Source organism: Sander lucioperca, chromosome 14 (genome assembly GCF_008315115.2).
Source record: "Sander lucioperca isolate FBNREF2018 chromosome 14, SLUC_FBN_1.2, whole genome shotgun sequence".
Classification (NCBI taxonomy): Eukaryota; Metazoa; Chordata; class Actinopteri; order Perciformes; family Percidae; genus Sander; species Sander lucioperca.
The window spans coordinates 32096450-32115886 of record NC_050186.1 but is presented as its reverse complement, the minus strand read 5'-3'; the positions used below and the strand labels follow the sequence as shown (position 1 = coordinate 32115886).

At 42.6% G+C, this 19437-nt stretch overlaps 1 protein-coding gene across 11 annotated transcripts in view; it reads right to left on the bottom strand.

Moving 5' to 3' along the window:
• Nucleotides 1-19437, bottom strand: part of vav2 (vav 2 guanine nucleotide exchange factor) — a 234543-nt gene that overhangs the window by 89834 nt on the left and 125272 nt on the right. The window lies entirely within an intron of this gene.

The following is a 19437-nucleotide window of genomic DNA, read 5'->3' as shown; positions in this document are numbered from 1 at the left end:
GTGCAACTGTTTTTTTACTATTTGAATGAAATGCCTGATGAAAAATATATACATTTTATGTCCCAAGCATCAACAATGAATTTGTGTTTTCTACTGTACGAGCACACTGATAACCTTAGTTCACGGTAAATGACGTCCTCCTGTGATACTGAGAGTTCAAACACTGCTGTTGTTAAGAAGAAATTATGAGAAAAACGACCAAAGTCCCTCAAACGTAGTAAAAAACAACCATTAACCTAAAGTGTTTAAGCTATCAATGCCATTTTAAAAAAAAATGAATACAAAAAGAATCATTCCCACGACTAATTGTATTCAATTCCTTTTGTATGAAAGGTATTTTACATTCGGTGTAGATTTGCAGTTTGGCAACTGAACAAACAGTAAGCATTAATGCCCTAATAACACTATGGAGGCATGGACAAATTGAAAAAAAGAGGGGTGAGGGGCGATAACTACTGTATCACACCAGGGGTTTCACAGTATAATACTGAGGATCAAATGAGTGAATTGTGTTTGTGTGCGTGAGCTATGCGGCACCAGGGGCGGACTTGAGTGTCTTTAAGCCATGAATATTTTCAGCAAAGCTCCGAATCTTTACTGTTCATCGCACGTGGCATTTATTAAACCCAGAACACAGCTGTGGAGGAACTGATGTGTGTTTTGAACAGAATGGTCGGAGCGAAGCGCTGACAGAACGGAAGAAAAATTCCAATGTTTATCAAATGAAGTGTTACCCCAGACTCATTCAAAAGATGTCAGAGCCAGGCCGCGGATGTCTTCTGACCCTGGAACCACCCTTGTTGTTCGGGGTAACGGAGAGGTTACAGGAGTGCTCCACATTAGAGTGCGGATCGGGCCGCATTTTTCTGTCTGAGCCCGGCCCGAGCCCGACAGGCATTAAGATATTTATGTCCGAGCCCAAGCCGAGCTAAAATCTCATTTGTTTCTCATACTAATGACACGTTTGTTTGTGTGGAAAGCCCGCTTTTATTAAGCAACTGTAGGAAGGCATTTGGAAATAACAACAGATGAGCGCATCAGCGCACATGGGGCAACAAGCGCATGTTAATCTTCTGAGGCCAACTTCTTTGTAATGTCTTCCATCGTTGCACTGCCACATGTAGCCTAATATGCACATATTTCGTTGTCACAGCTACATAAGCAAATTTCCGCACACAGGAAGACGGATGTTAGGGTAATATTTTAAATTTATTTAAATCACAAAAACGAACCTTTGCATCAAGTGAAATAGGCCCATTGGCTACCTACATAATAAGCTGTTTTAAATTTAAAATGTTCAATGCCTTATCACGCTGATGTGACCGAGCCCGACCAGAACCCAAACATCATTTCTAAATATCTGTCCGAACCCGGCCCGGCCCAACGGGACCCGGTATCCATCCTCTACTCCACAATAACAGACGTACTGAGCTGACAGACTCAACTTCACACATGCTCAATAACAACTCAGGATGGGCAAACCGCTGCGTTCACGACTGTGAATTTAAGCAACCTAGTGGGGGAAAAAACAATCACATCTGTCTGTCTGGTTTGTTGTAATTAGGAGTCAGAGATATGGGGGATGTCTGATAACTATACAATATCTTAAACTTCCTGAAAAGAAAAAGAATGGGTGCCAAAGTAGCTGCAAAACAACCAGTTCAATGAAAACAATATCCAATAATTGGACTAATAATACAAATGAGTTACACAGCCCACAGATTTTTATTTACATCTAGCTGAAGATAAAATAATGGTAAATACTACCGAGCTTTAATAACTGGATGTTTTCTTTTTCTCCATGTTCTGCTCAAATTGTCAAAAGGCAGCAGTGGGTGCAGGGAATGCAAGAAAAAACAAAAGTGTCACCACCTTGTATTTCAGCCAAAGTGCATGCAGTTGGAAAAAAACAAACTACAAAGGATTACAGAAGTGTGGGGGTTCTGTGTGTTTTCAGGAACTGGATAAAAGCCATTTGGATTACACGCTAAGAGGACACCTTTGGCTACAGAGTCCTCATACAGTGCTCCATATGCGCAGAAGGGAATAGGAATGTGTAGGAGTGTATGTTAAAAGGTGGGAGGAGGTGTTATTCTTGGGGATGATTATGTCAGTTCAGATCTGACAGCCCACAACTAAACTTCAAAAAGACTCATTTCTTATTAATGTCCTCTCTGAAGGGAGACAATGCAATTCTGCTGCAGGGGGGTGGGAGTGGGGGTGGGGGACCAAATACACTATGCTGTGTGTGCGTGTGTTTTGCATGAATGTGTGTTTATGGCCGCATGTGCGCATGCCTGTGTGTGTACTTCGATGCATGAATGTGTCTGTGTGTGACAGATCAAAAGGGGGCAAAAAAAAAATAATCCAGAAATAATAAATTGGGTCCTCTTTGTGCTGCCACTCTCTATGATGTCCTACACAACAGAAAGTGAAAGATCCCTCCCATGGCCCTCGAGTTCATGAACTGTGAACGAATGACACATCAATCCGGGGCGACGAGAGGGGAGAGAATGTCATGTCACATCGGACGCAGGGGAGGTTGCTGCCTGTTAACCTTTCAGGATGGCCAGATGCATAAGCCAACGCTGCCAGTCACTGCGGCGTCGCAGTCGCACATCCAAGCTCCCCCCTCCCTTTACTTGTAACCCCACACCCCCCTGCCTCTTGCTGAATATTTTCACATTCCCTGACTCTGAAAACACTGTTAACAGCCCATGCGACAGCGAGAGAGCGTGAGAGTGAGGGAAATGTGTGCGCTGTATGTGTGATGTAGTGTGAGCTCCAGGCTACGCCAACCAAACTGAACTTGTCAGCCAATGTGAACAGACACCAAAAAAAAGAATAATGCATGCTGATGAGGGAGGGGGGTGGGGGTGTGGGGGTGCAGAGGGGTTGGGCCGAGGCTTGAAAGTTAGGTGGCCACCATTGCATGGCTCCACACTGGTGAATAATTCTCTCTCATGAGGCTGGTTAATGTCCCTGCCAGTGCCAGCATGTCATTTTGTTGTTGCCACACTTAGCTTAGCTTAGATCTTCATCCTCCAGATACATTAATAACTTAATTTCACTGGAATCTAAACCTGCACAAACCTAGATAAGGGTCCATGTTATAACCGGAGGAATTCTAAAAATACAAACAATCCATTCAAACGATCTGCCTTGTATCTTTGTTTCATCTCAATTATTTGAAGTTTTTGAAACGTATCAATTTGAAAGCGGCTGCATTAGCTGCTGCAAGACGCTGGCAAAAGAGTAGCAGCTAGCCGTGGTCACATCATGTAGGATGTAAAGAAGCGTTCCAATGTGAGTGGTCATGTCATCAGACAACAAAAGATAGCAGCTTTATGCCTGGAGATTCCATCTTTTACCCAAATAAAGGTGGCTACAATTCTTAAAGTCATATAAATCCTATCACACTCTGTTTAATGAGATAATGAAATTATGTTAGGCATTCCATTTATGTTAAGATATGTCAGAGGGTCAAGAAAAAACTAGTCACAATTATGATCTGATGTTTTACGTAAATATTATTTAGTTAGAAATCGTTAATTACAGTAACTTCCACATGACATGAACATGATATCAGCTAGAGACCCGACCGCGGATAAGCGGATGAGGATGGATGGATGGATGGATAGATGTCATTTAGCTATGGTAGCTTAGCAACCACGTATCACAGTTAAGGTGGCTTGAGTCACATTTTATAGATTTCTAAATTGAATATGATATTAAAAAGTATGTTTTCATTAGTGTATAATCCCTGAAAATAAGAATCCTGCTTGCCTTTAAATGACCGGTTAATATCTACATATGGAGTGGGTCCTCTTCCACTTGCTCCATGTTGCCATGTTTCTAAAGTAGCTCAGAATGAACAAACCGAGCGCTGACTCTAGAGAGGGCCATTTGCGTTTTCGCGTCAACGTCCTACACCCTTGGCACACGGGAGAAGTTTTAGTTGACTTCACTGCAAGATGCCACTAAATTCTACACATTAGCACATTACATTTAATAACATTTACTGTATTATGCAATTTGTATAAGGGAACCATAAATTGTTCAATTTAAAAACAGACCAGGCCTACTTAATTATTTTCATATTTATTCCGGGAATTCGTCTCTGCCAAATATTCAACCAATTGTAAAAAATAATTGGTAGAATGCAAGAATATGAAAATAATTTCTGTCCTGAGCTGACAATACCAAGGAATCAACATCCATTGCTGATGAAACAGCATGCAACATATATCTGCCGCACTGTATCTGAGCCCTGTTTGCTGTAGAGCAGAGCTCAGAGGAGCGGTAATGTTGTATCAAGGGAATGTTTTTAGACGGAGGCTGCCAGGTCAAGCAGAGCGGGGTTAGATAAGTGCGGGAATCTAAAGGCTTCGTATGGCTTCTGTGGTCGCAATGGAAACACTCGCTATGGTTTGGAGGGAGCTCGCTGAACAGGATGTGGGAAGTCTTTCTTTTTGTTGTTTTCACTTCTGTGTGTGTGTGTGTGTGTGTGTGTGTGTGTGTGTGTGTGTGTGTGTGTGTGTGTGTGTGTGTGTGTACTCAAGCATGTGTGACAGTATGTCTGCTTGCAAATTTCCATAAGAGCGTGTGTGTGTGTGTGTGTGTGTGTCTCCTCTCTGAGCCTGAGAGAAGAAAATGTTTCTGAAAGGGTTCACCACAGCCTGTGTGTCAATCTCAGATGGGCGGGGCCAGCTAAAAACAGTGAGAGAGAACGATGTGTTGGCTAAAGACAACATTTATGTTTTAACCAAAATGATGGAATAACGCTACTGGACATGTCAGAGAGATATAAATCTCCTGGGGATGAGCAGCATGTGGCAACCACTCGCAGACTCCACCCAAGATGAAAACACATTTAAAGAAAGAAATATGGCAACAACAAAAAAACAGAAAAGACAAAATGTTGGATATGAAAAAGGAAAATCTGATGCTCTACTGCGCCTGTCTTTATTTGTAATAAATCAGAGCCTTCTTTGGATTAGTTAAAATTTGCTCTTAAACAATGTGTCCAATAATGATCCACCAATCCCACCAACTGTTACCACATAGACATAATGGGCCTTGGTCAGTGCTCCTATATGTCGTGGTGTAACACTTGAACAAATGTCTGAGAAAGATATAAAAGGTCAAAGGCATACTATTGAAAATACTATTAAAAATCCAATCTCCATATATTCTGTGCTGGCCAGGGTCCTACTACTAACGACTGTATATACTACATCATAGAGCAAATACAGAGTGCTCCAGTGTACAATAACCACAGTCTTCCTGGTCGATGGATAATTGATGAGAACTTATTATTATCTGCACCTAGGCCTTACAGGAGCGACAATCCCAACATTTCTTCTGAGAAACTGAAATATCCACACTTAAACCTATGAGCTGCTATATACGATCCTTCATGTGTACTTTAGGGGTTAGGGGTTGATACATACTTGAATATATATATATATATATATATATATATATATATATATATATATATATATATATACACACAAATGACTTTCTTGAATGAGGCAGATTCATTACTTCTGTAAGGGAAAAAGTACACTCTCATTGTAAATACTTTATTAGATATTGTTTTGTTAAGTGTAGTCTTGTAATGTCTGTCATGTAATCGATGAACTAATCAATGAAATCAAGTTGCTGCGGGGTCTCACGCAGTTAACTTTACTTCCAGTTTCATTAATAAAATAGGCCCTTTAAGTTTAATTAAATGAAATAAGTAAGAGTGAACCGGCAAACCAAGAAACCGCCACACATCCAGTGCAATTTTCCACATTACTATCCCTCAGAACCGCGGACTGATTCTCTGACACATATCGATGACAACACTTTACTCTAAGTGCAAGCATTTGCGAGACAAGTTGATCTCACTGCAGAAAAACACAGCAAACTATTATTTTCTCCTAGTAACATGTATATTAAAACGGGCGCTATGCAATTGGGCAATTGCTTTTTGCTCGCAGGTTTCTCTATAGAGCCCCCCCTGCCAGCTTCGGAATAGATATTTGGCAGCTCCTATGTTTACTTGTGTCTGACTCCTCGCTCGGTCAGTCTGCCATTTCCTCTTTCTCTGTTCCTCCGACAATGCTTTCCTATCTTTCGGCTTCTTTTTAGCCGGCTCAGCCATGACAATAGTGTGAAAAACTCCATCGCTACCTTGTTCTTATAGCTAGCTGGTTCCTGGATGACGGCGCGTATGTGTGCAGTGTCGTGAAGCAATTCAGCTCGCCGGCCGAAAGTTGCAAGGATGGTTTTTCCGCTTACAGGCGCTAGGGGGAAGTGAGACGACCACCATTCAACTCGAAAAAAGTCATATAACCATTCCAATGACTCCGAAGCTGTTCAGTTAAGGTAAATTAAGCTAAAAAAAACTGCATAGTTCCTCTTTAACTCAACAAATGGTGTGTTTTAAATGATGACGGACGATGTTAATGTGTCACAGCGTACAGGCTTTCACATTTGGTGTGGACTTCATACAGAGCTTGTCTGGCCAACGTTCTGTGGTGGATCTGAAACCACTTCTCAGGGACCACACCCAAGATCAACAGCTTTCACACTCCAGCAAACTTCTCAAACTCGCTGGGAAAATGGCCTTTAAGTTAGTAGAATTTTTACAGCTCACTTATTCGACTTATAGAGGGCTTTAAGACATTGATCTTCAAGGAACAACCTTGCCTCTAGAGGCTTTACAATATCACTCAGTAGCAAACGGCTGGACGACTTGAGATAAAAAAAAAAAACAGCCTGGTTTATCAGTATGCTCCCTCAGATGTACGGTAGAGGCAGACGTTGTGCTTCCAGAGGCAGGGGCTGTCAGGCTGTCGTCCCTGCTGCTGCTGCTGCCAGACACATGTGTTCTTGCCAACTGCCTCAATTACCCTAATGAAAAACAAACTCCGCTTTGCACCAGAGGGACCACGCATCTGAATTAAGCAATGTGCGGCGAAAAACGGCATTGCTACAGAAAGTGACATAGACACAACAAACTAAATTGTTGCGCTGTGATTGTTTCGAAGAGGGTGAAAGCTCATAATGAAATCCCCACAGTGATACAGTACAGCAGCCACAGGAGTTATGTAAAACTGTTAAACGTGCTTTCCCCCCATTATCTCTGTTGTCTAAACAAAGAAAGAGCAACGTTAGGCTTCAGAGATATAAAATAAATAAATAATAGTTTTCAATGTTGTGTGGATGTGTGATGGAGTGTGTAACATAAGTCTAGGCCACCGGACCTCACTGAAGGGGGTCTGGATCTGGTCCATCCCCTCGTGGCAGTTGGAAGCATTTTCTAGGGAGGAATCCCTTTATTCTGCACAGACACAGACGTCTGGAGAGAGAGAGAGAGAGAGAGAGAGAGAGAGAGAGAGAGAGAGAGAGAGAGAGAGAGAGAGAGAGAGAGAGAGCCTGCACCAGTGACACATCACAGCCTCAGACAGCTCACTGTGTCACAGCTGGAACAGACAGAGGCTCATTATGGGTCTCCATTCAGCACGTCACACCAGGGGAAATATGGAAGGGACTGGGAGAGGAGGGAGGAGGATACTGAAAAGGGGATCCACAATCGGGAGTTCTTCTTAGTTCCAAAAAAGATGCAGACATAGGAGTCCTTGGTGGATCCGAGACAACGCTAAAAGAGTGGTACAAAAAAAAGGCAGCTAGAAGAGGGAAGATGCCTTCTGGCTCGTAGAGGAATGATTTGGGTATTTTACTGATTCTACGGTTAATAATGTGGAGCCAAGCTGCAACACATTTCCCATTACATTGCTTTCACACTCTCAGACACTTCTGACAGGTACAGAAAATAACGATTCTCACACCTGAATGACAAAATAGGTCATTTTGTGCCTTCTATGATTAAGTACTATCGACATGGCGAACACGGTCAAAATAAACCAGTTTCGACTGGGTATGTGTCATGAGGCGCAGTTCAAGTTACACCCCCCCTCCCCCCGCCCGAGAGCTTTTGTGACAGTCTTATAACGTCCTGCTACATCTACATTTACTAGTGATTAATTATTAAAATGATACAACATATATATATATATATATATATATATATAAAAGTGTTGTTGTTTCTCAAATAAACATGAGAGATGGGGCTGAGAGGGTAACAACATAAAGAACAGTTTCAACCTGGGACTCAAACCTAATATATAGCCATCAAAAATGTACCTCAGCTGTATTATACCTCTTCCCTTAAACCCACGTGGAGTTTTTGACCATAAGTAGTGCTGTAGAGCAATGTTTTGAAGACATGGTCCCTATGTTGTTTGCATCTTGTACACATGCACACACAAGCATTCAGCAGGAATGCAACAATAAAAGAAGGTTCAAAGACTAAACAAGTCGTTGCAAATGCACACGCTGTGTTTTGGTGAGAAACGCTGAATGTACGCATCTCAATATTTACGATGAAAACCCCCACAGGATGCCTTTACCTTCAAGTATGTACACAATACTCATTATCATAAAATAATCATGAAGCAAGAAATCAAAAAAGGCTTCCAGTAAAGTAGCGGCTGTCAACCTGCTGGTTAGGACCCAAATGGAGCTCTTAATTATTGATTTATTATTATTATATATGTACTTTTATGTACAAGAGAGTGGAACAAGTAAACTTCCTTGCTCAACTTTTCTTTCTCAAACTGACAATGAAATGTCAGGCTGACAACAGAGGAACTCTGGGTTTCTCTGGGAAAACTTGCCTCCTCATGAGACCTCATGAGAGTTAATGTCTCTTTACGGAAAGCACTGTCATGCTTGGTCTTGTCCTCTCTCTCCTCTTTCAGACTGAAAATGCAGGAAAACTGTCCCTCAGTGGCCCATATGTACAATGGCACTCACTTATCCCTTCAGACTGGTCACATCCGAAAAGAAGAAATACCTCTTTTCTCATGAAAAAACCTTAGGAGTTTGTATCTTGACAGAAATGCAAACAGAAAGGCAGGTTCACAGCCAAGTTGCCGGCTTTGCCTTTTCTCCTACAATGACACTGGAGGGATTTTAAACAGGGCTTTCCAACCAGGGAAATCCATTAAGATGTCAGTTGTTGCAGAGTGCTGGGAAAGGGCCCACCGCTGCCAGAGCATGTCATTCAAAACCTCTCACAACACATCTCACCTGTCTAATTTTATTGCTAAACCATGCTCTTTTCCATAAAGCCAGTGCAAGTAGAGGGCATGCGAAAGGCTATGGAATCACTATTGCTTTATGAGGCCATTTTTACAACCTCCTGTCATTGCCATGTACCATTTAAGAGCAACAAAGAGGTGTACACATGTTAATAATGTAAGACCATCTGCAGCAGGGCCACCACAAGGAAAGAACCCAGCCTTTGTCCCGTCTTCCTCGCATTGGTTAGAAAGCCATCTCATGAAATAGACATCATTTTGTTTGGTTTATTGTGTCGATTTTTGGAATGTGTTTTTGAATGTAGGGATGGTAAAAAAATACACATATTTTACTGGTCAAAACCAGCCTGTCTTCATTCACATACCTATTGGTACAAAGGTATACACACACTCTTCATGTCCACTTGATGCGATCTGTTTACTGAACACACCTGCCCACCGCTGCCAGAGCATGTCATTCAAAATATTTCTCAAAATCATAAATAATAAAAGAAACACACACATGAAGACAGAACAATATCAAGGCAATATCCTGCACCACCTTAATGGCGTTACTGGTGTCAGGAACTTTATCGAGTGGGTCGCTCTCACACAACCAGCAATTCCGTTTTAAAAGCTGGTTTTGTTATTGATGTGACAGCTTATCCCTCTGAGGACAGCACTGACCTGTCTAAGACAGTAACCCACATCACAACAACCTAGAGTGGACAGGACAGCTACATACACACACCTCATGCACAAACAAGAAAGTTGTCAAGAAAATCAGCACACAAATGCACACAGAAAAAGGCTTAGAGAGAGGCACGTACAAACACATGTGCATGCGTGCAACCCCGCAAGCGCGCACACATTTCGGAGCTCAAACTGAAAGAGACAATGACACTTTCAATAACCCTGAATCCAGGGGACGTTGAGGCATCTGACAAGAAGTCCTGTCATTTCCGAGAGGTTGAAGGCTACTTTGATCCAAGGTTATTACCAGTCTTTTTATTCAATCTCTGGAGAAAACCACAACCTCACAACAAGCATGGGCATACCTTTTATTCATTCAGTCTTACATCAGAGCAGGTCCTTCCTAATGGGCTTCTTTGTGTCACTGAGCACAGTGATGGACATGTAAAAATAAAGGTGTGTTTCTGCAAATATTATATGTGGTGTGTTATAAGTTTTCATAATCCAATATGGATACCATTGCTGCAGTGAAGGGTCTCCTCTTAAAGCACTCAGGGTGATGTAATCTGGCCATGAGGCCGCTGACATGACACAGATCTGTCTCAACATCAGATCTGGCAACCACAACCGCCCGTTAACCGAGCAGGAAGCGGGGCCCAGACACAATAACCGAGTGCTATGAAACCACTGCTAAAACAAGAGTGGAACAAGAGGGGATGGAGGAAACCACAGAAGACCATGGATAGGTCAACAAGGTGTTGGAAGTAGTTCTCAGTAGAGTCTTGACTGGAAATTTAAGCCTAACTTGATGTAATCCTCCAAATATGCGACTGTTTGCCTAAAACTAAAAGCATTTTGTGAGCCTAAACCAGAGTAAAAGTAGCAGTATTTGACGATTCTCACTAGGGAACTAGAGTTAAATAATAGCTTTGTTGCTGAAATAGTTGCATGATGCGTCTGTCGATGTAGTTGAGTTAAAAGTAGGTTTGGGTATCGTTTGGGTTTTTTCGATACCGGTGCTAAAACGTTGCCGGTGCCCAAACGGTGCCTGAACCGATTCTTAAAAAAAATAAATAAAATAAGAGCACAAAACGGCAGTCGGTGACATTAAAGAACAGCCTAACTCATATCACCAGTCAATTGCTGTTAAACGACAAAAAAAAAACTTTGATGGCAGTAGGGTCCTTTACAAAAACATGAAATGCACCATGAGCTTACAAGTTGCAATTGAACACACCATTAAGTCTGTGTTTTTTCACCAACAGCGACAGTGGCCACGATGTCTCAAAGTGAATCTAGTCTACTCTGTCTTTAGCTGCAGACTGGTGAACGTCCCGGTGGAATCCTTTCCAGGGTAATACAGCCACACGTTAGACCGTTTCGCTTTCAGCATTTTAACCGTGTTTAAGCCAGCTACTAACGCCAGGCTAACGTTACCTGCCGCCAAGCGTCACGTGCAATGATGCTTCTGTTGCCTGTCACCGTAGGAACCGTTTCGGTACCCAACCCTAGTTAAGAGGCAAAAAAGTTCTGCAAAGCTTTTGAGTTGGGTGTAATTGGGCTAATTCTTTAGGTTTTTTCATCTAAAAGTTTTGCAACATCACCATGTTGAGACACATTTCCCATGAGCCTTCTGGCCCACAGTAAGACGCACTGTCAAATGAATAATGCAAGAGGCATAAAAGAAGGTGCCTTACGTATGTATGTGACAAGAGTAGAGGTTTCATGCTGTCCCTTATTCAGCCAGACCGCTTGGTGTAAATGCACTCTCCGTAATGAGCAATAGTCAGCAGATCTCTAATGTGTGTGTCTCTAAGTGAGAAAGCGTGTTTAGCTTGACAAGAACTACACGCTGAACCAATCGACCTTATATGCCTTTGTTTCACAGTGATCACAGTTATATAATTAGTCAAAGTTGTTTGTCACACCCCACCACTCTGTACATAGAGCTAATGGATATTGGGCTATCATTTTGTGACCTGTGCGCGCCACAAGACAACCTTGTTTCCTCCTTTTAACTATGGTGGTCATTTTGCATGAGGAAATAAGGTTTTTGTAGGAACATCCAATCTGGGTGCAATTTGGCTTAAATCATTGTATAAATCATTTTATATTGAAAATGTAAAACAAATGAAAACGAAAAACATTTACTGCACGTCACTTTGGCTTCTGTAATTAGACCTAGTTTTAGAACAAGGTGCTTCTTAATGGATGAGATTTTAATACCTCAACTGGTTCTAATAGATGATTTACATGCAGTTTTCCTTTAGTTTGTTATTGAATCACTCCAACCGGAGGGATTTTTGCAGTTCCTAGAACATAACGTTCCTAGAATCCTTTTTTTCTCCTGTTACGACTGGACCAATTTGGGGATTATTAAGTTCCTCTGACCGCAGTTCCTGTAACTCTTTCAGCTACTACTTCAGGGCAGGGTCTTTTTCCTTTTCCCTTTTCCACATAGGAACCCCTAGTGACCTAGCAACATCTGAAACACAAACAGTACATATTCTTCACTGTCTGTTGCAATTCGCCTACGTATGCTAACTCATAAGACAAACATCACGCATTCAACCAGCTAATTGTTAGTGCTAGTTAAACTTACACGTAGTTTCGTTTGCCTGTTGCGCTCTGCTCTTCTATCTTCTTCCATCATATTAATTAGGATCATATTACGCTGGAGCCTTCGTCTTCTGTGTTTCTCTGTTAAGTACTCCAGCCTAGTCTTTAAATGCCGCCGTTCGATCTCCGTTATGAGGATCCCAGCAAGGCACGAACATTCCGATGGCCTCCTCCATGCTGGTTTGTTGTTGTATGTGGCACTAAAGTCAAGTGACGATGCTATAAAGACCGTTGCTGTGCTTGCGTCACTCCCTTACCCCTCCTACCAGTTCCTATGGCCACTTGGCCAGTGCGAATGCAAATGGCAAAACTGGTTTTGGGGGAGAGTAGTTACTAACTCCAGTTCTACTAACTACTAGTTAGTAGAACTGTTTAGAAGTGGACTGTTCCTATAACTACGTTCCTGTAACTATTTGGTCGGAATGAGGCTTATATCACATAATAACCTGTAGGCACCTTAAAGCCTAGTCTTCCCTCTTCTTTAACCGTAAAAGTCCTCCTGTGCCCAACCAGCTCCAGCTCCCACTTTTCCAACACATTAAGCCTCTATGACAGCGGATTTCGCCTTCTGAAAAGCATCTGTTACAAGCTTTACCTTGGTGGAATAAACAGGGTAATTTGTTTAATGTTTGAAAGAGCACACACGAGGCTGAAAGGCAGGGAGAGCTATTACAATAATTTGTTTCCTCCTGTTATTGTCCCAGGGGAGCACCCATAGAATCACGCAGAAACCGGAGAGCTGCAATCTTTTGTATAGAAAAGAAAAAAAAGGTTAAATTCGGTTACCTACACGCCCTGAATCAAAGGTGAACGCTTGCACCACCGGGGGATGTTTTGGTTCACTTGTTTTACACAGGATCCCTGCCTTGACTACTGATGAAGCGTTTCAATGGCTTACATAGCTGTTACAGTCAAGGACATGATGACAATGCATGATTTTTTTTCTCCATTATATTTCATTAAATGGTACATTAGCCTAAATGTGCCTTTGAGGAAGGGTGGGTAGGACCAGGATGGTAGGGGTTTGGTGGGGGGAGACGGCAGACGTGCAATAGGAGGAACAGCAGATGGAGGAAAACATAAAAGTAATAATATATAGTTTCCAGATCGCGGGGCTACAAGCTGCTTCAATTACTTTCTTCTCATCCTATTGTCTCCGTCCTCATTCTCTCTCTCTCGCTCCGTCATATCTCCTTTCCCTCTCCCCAGCAGAAAAGATAAAAGCAGTTGGTGGGCTTTGTTTGTTCTATATCCTTTTGGATAATGGAAGATGGTGCATCCTGATCAGAGCACAGCCCACCCAGTCCAGGAAATGGGATAATGGAGGAAAAGGCACAAGGAGGAGGACGAATGTGACAGGGCTAGACATGTGGAAGCACACCGCCCGACGTGTTTAGGCTCTGGGCTGTGCAGGTAATACTTGCTTCTCCTATTGTTTATTCATTGCTTCCTGGACTTCACAAAGTATTGGAAAAGCCACAGAGAAAAAGCAAGAGGGGAGAGATGATTGCTGTTTTTCTTGCTTGGTGACATTTGTGTTCCTTAGAGAAACATACAGCGCACCACCAACTGCTCCAAGCAGGCCCCTTTTGTGAGTGTGTGCTTTAATAGGAGACAGTTGAGAGTTGGTGACGCTTTATAGTGGTGGAGTCTTTGGAAACAACTCGTAAAAGGGGAAAGAAGGATGGCTTTATTCATCCTCCAATAGCGGAAACAAACAAAAGGAGACCTCAGCCTTCTTTAGACACTCTAATTAGACTCGATCGGTAATACTATATCGCACACATGAGAGGTACAGGGTTGTTATATACGTAGCTAGATAAAACACTATAAGAGCAGTCACGTTGCTCACAAGTTGCTTATGTAATGCCCACCCTTCATGCCTGTGTTACCATTGCCACTTAGAGCCAACGATCCTGGTAATTTTCACGTTTTTTGAAACATGAAAGGCATAAAGTAACCTCTCTTTCTCTCTCTCTCCATACCTTTGTGGCCCTCCACTCTTTGAAGTTTTGAACTCACAGTCCTCCACTCCAAGCAACTGTTTTCATATGCACGTTCATCTGATTTTTTTTTAAGTCGAACGAGGAAACACTGTTGATGCAGCACTAATGTTTCCCAAGTTCGCAATGTCACACTCCAACTGTGGTGTTTTCTGCAAAACACCAGTGAAGGATTAAATGCAACACAGCAGATTAAATCCAGTTTGGGATATGACACCCCCCCAAGGCTCTGAAGGTGACAACCAGGGCTTTTCCATGGTTGCTGACGTCGAAATGTGAAACATGCTATTTTATTGCAGCAGTAATCTGTTGCAGACGACTAATTCATTCATGAGGCCATTTTCCCTACTGTTCAATTTCTCCAAGCCATAAGCCACTTTATTAAGAGAGGAAAGCACACCGAGGTTTTGTTCAGATAATACACCCAAGTGCTCCTATTAAAAGCTCATCTGAATAACTTTCATAGAGTAAAAATAAAAAGCCCAACTATTAAAAGGCTTAAGGACTATTATGAAATGTGACTCTGCTTTTAAAAAAAATGGCCTCTGGAGATGTCTAAATTATTCAAATGAAGTGATGCCAAAAACTCTTGGATGTAAAAAAATAAATAAAAAAAATATAGAGATGTTCGAAACCCATTAGAGCTATTGTGAGCAGTTGATGAGTGCTTGGTGATAGCTTTAGCATGCTTGATGCCTTACATAATTTTGTGTGAAATCATATCTGTACAAAAGGCAAACACAGTATTTCTGAGCCAGCTTCTTGTATGAGACCCTTCCAAAAAGGGTTTCATCCATTGATCAATTGACTTGTTCATTCAGATTTTGTGACACCTCTCCCGAAAATTGGCAGTAAGGTTGAGGAACAGTTAAGTTAGTTGTCTACACACAAACGGCAGCTTGTGGGGTTTTAAAAATGGCTCAGAGATAATTTACAATGGTGTTTTTTTGTCGTTTAACACCACATCTTTCAGTTTGTTGCTCTATTATCTATTACAGTTCTTTAAGAGCGACAGAAAGAAAAAGCCAGTGGGCTTTACTGAGAGATTCTACTGGCTAAATAGTAATGTATACACGCAAATACAGTATTTACAAACGCACTTGCTCCATGGACGGTGTTTTATCCATATATTCATATAATGATTACATAAGAAAGAACTTTCTGTGTAAGTTCAGATGCAAACATATACCTCTGTACTTTACTCTAACATACAACCCCCTCAATTGCTCATTACCAGTTTTTTATACCACATGTTTGAACCCCTGTCTGGATGCGAAAGAGCTGCAGCAAAGGCACCTGTCTGTAAGTGGGTGAGGACTTCCTGTGGATCCTAAAGGCCCGGATGCACAGAGCCGATAATTGGCAGTCGGACAGTCTGGCGAGGTCAGTGACTCGAGTCTGTTCAGTGTGTTCCGTGCCATCGGCCTTCATTTTGGCCGATTTGACATGTACAATCGGCGGGGCGGGCACTGCCGGCAGAGTGCTAACCCGGAAACGGGGAGCGGAATGAGCGTGACTAGAGTCTCTCAAAAACGAAAATCTTTTAAACTGACCTTTGTTGAACTGAAATGAAGACAGATTCAGCAACTGCATGGCCTATTTCTCGCTTAAAATGTTTTCAGAAACATGTTTCGGTGAACTATTTTAGTACAATATGAGATCGTATTCTGAACAAGCCGCCATGACAGTCTGTCTTTGAATTTCCGGAGAAACCAGATCCACGTGACACGTTCGTCCAATCAGCTGCCGGTTTTCATTTTTGGGCGACAATACAGATTAGCGCCGCCTGCTGTTATGGAGACGTATTACGTCTCATCGCTTTGGTGTGTTCCGAGGCACTTTTTTGACCAACTCGGGGACACTGATCAGTACAACTGCCTTTTCTGCCGAGGGTCGGCCGTCTGGTCGGTGTGTCTGCAGCTTGGGGTGTAAAAACAGCCGTGCTGTGGAAAGGAGAGTTTGGAGTAGCTGGGCCTAAATTGGCAGGTCTGAGTGCTCAGCAGTGTACTCATAAAGCCCAGGCCTCTTCCTGAGGAAAAGGATCATTTTGAGGCAGGCAGGCGAGCGTGCAGCAGCAGGCTGTGGACAGCTCTGCTTCTGACTGCAAGCTTGGCAAACGCACTCACACATACATACACACACACACACACACACACACACACACACACACACACACACACACACGGATACGAGTATTTAACTGCCTAGAGAGGTCCTGGCTCTTTGTGTGCATGTCAGTTAGTGGGCTTAAGAGCTACTGTGCTACAATGTGAATGACAATTGTATAAGACATTTGTGAGTGTGCAAGCATGTGTGTATGACATCTCTATGGCCACCAAATCTCCCAGCTTCCCTCTGGGGACCCGGTCCTGGCTGGGAGAAAGCAGCAGACAGAGGCAGCTTTGTGTGTGTGGCCAAAGTATTGACTTTATGTAGAGTTCATGTACTGAAGGCAGCTGTACCAGTAGGCATTTCCACTGGGGCTCCGTACTGCGTTAAAAAAGACAGACATCTGTGTCAGTGTCACAGACAAGGGCTTCTCAAACACAGCTAATGAGGACAGGAGACGTTTGTTTCCAATGTCTCAATAAGTGACTTATAGAGTCCTATTTTAACGATCTAAGCGCACGCCGTGAAGCGCCTGGCGCAGGTGCGTTTAGGGCGTGTCCAAATCCACTTTTGCTAGTTTGACGGCGGAAAAAAAGAGTCCGTGCACCGGGCGCATGGTTCAAAAGGGTTGTACTTAGTGTCTTCATTAATTCATAGGTGTGTTTTTCGGCGTAACATGCAATAAACCAATCAGAGTGTCATCTTCCATTCCCTTTAAAAGCCAGGCTCGTTTGTACCTTGGCACATTGCTTTTATGATGGCGGATTTGCACCGTAATATTTTTATTTGTAATCTTTTGCATGTTTGTGTGCTGCTGCGCTTCACTGTGTGTGTGTAACAAGCATAGCGTGCGCACGTTGTGCACAAACCTAGGCGCATTTTACTAATTAGCTGTTAAAATAACGGGAAATTGACAACTGCGTTGGTCTTAAAGTAGCAAAGACACTTGCGTCGGGCTTTGCGCTGCGCCGGGTGCTAGATAGGGCCCATAGACTCATTTAGTGTCAATTTATCTCTGGTACTACACAATTTGTGGAACTGCAGCACGTTCACAACGTCAGTTTCATTTAAAATTAATTCAGGTTCTTGCACATCATACAAGTCTTCGTGACAGCTTGTCTGGGAACCATGGATGTCTTTAGGAATGTTTGTGCCAATCCAATACAGTAGATGTTGAGATATTTCACTGGATAAGTGAATACTTTGATATGCCGGTGGCACTAGAAGAAAAGTCACAGGATCACCAATGTCATTAGGATTAAACTTGTTGGAATCATAAATATCTGTACCAAATTGTATGGTAATCCATTTTTTTTTTAAAAGGATCATGGTCAAGGTTGAAAGAAACCAACACCGCCTATCGACAGGAGACGAGATGCAAACCAGAGTGTTTAAGTCAACCACTATTTTACACCAAACCACCCACACAGACCTTCTCCATAAAGGGATTTGTGTTGGTTTAACATCACCCTACTTCAGCCTTCTGAGAGAGTACAGTCATTATTCACATGATCACTAAAGTGGTTGTCTGGTACAGGTCGTCTCAGTTAGACATACATTTCAAGGAAATTGTAAATATTGTGCAGAATCTGAAGGTTTTTTTTTCATGCACTTTTAGTATTTTATAGTGTTAGATATTATTATATAGGTGTTTGAATTGTGCTAATTTTGTCTTGGCGGGGTTAAGATTTCTAGCCTGGTCCTACCAGACTCTCGTAAATTTCATTTGTACAGAGAGTCTGGCCACTCTCCATTGACAAGTGTTAACTTCCTTGAAGGCGGGTACTCTGTTGAAGTTTAAAACTATTGGATCTGCCCAGAGCCACTCTGGATCTGCCATAACCAATCGCTAACATTTGGTCGTGACGTATGTCATGCGCATGTGCAACAAGAGGGGAGACCGACAACAACTATTGGCTTATAATTAGCATTAGCATCGCTAGTGTTAGCCTTAGCCAACTCCTTCACCACTAACGGAGCGAGCTGGAAAATCAAACTTTTCCCGAACCCCGTGGGGAGGAGGGCCACAACATCATGGCCACCAACACAACTCAGCAAAGATTGTTCTTGCTCGGGCTTTAACTTCTGTATATTCGGCAGCGTTGCCACAACAGACCGAATGGCTTCGCTCACATCTTTCTAGTGCACGTCCTCAACGTCATCGTTCTCAGCCACTCCCTCTGTTCGCTGATTGGACCTACAAATATTTGACCGGAGTAAACCTAAGAATATACCGCAAACCCAGATGGAGTACTGAAGGGAAATGAAAATTGAGCGGAAGTAAGTAGGAGGGCGGAGCCAGGCTATAAGATTTCCACACCTTGGTGGTCAATAAAGTTCTATTCTATTCCTTAGGTAGGTCTTTGTCACATATGTCTGTTATATAATGGCAAATTTGAAGGTTAGCTTTCTACCAGCCTCACTGTGGGGATCCTATATCCATTAGACATTAGTTCAGTGAAGAGCCTGCTCTGCAGACACAGAACTCTCAACTCAGGAGAAATCCTGCCCTGAGAGCAGTGACGGCAGCTTTAGCAGTCAGAGAATCATGCTTAACGAGAGGACGACCTCAACTTCAAGCTGTTTACCCTCGCCATCAGGGGAACCCTCAAAGGAGGGCAGTGCAACGACAGACCACACTGTGCAAGAGGAAGAGGGCTCATGAGTTCAATGCCTGAAGGGCCTGCCATTCAAAATAAATGAAAAGTACACTGAGATAGGCCACCTGTGGAGTGGAAAGTTTGCCCGGAAAACACAGAGAGCAGTATTCTGTTTGAACATATCAAACTGATCAAACAGTTTGCTGAGAAATGGAGGGAGGACGCCAGGGAGAGAAAATGCTCGTTGACGTTGGCGGTGGTGTTGCGGCAGAAAGA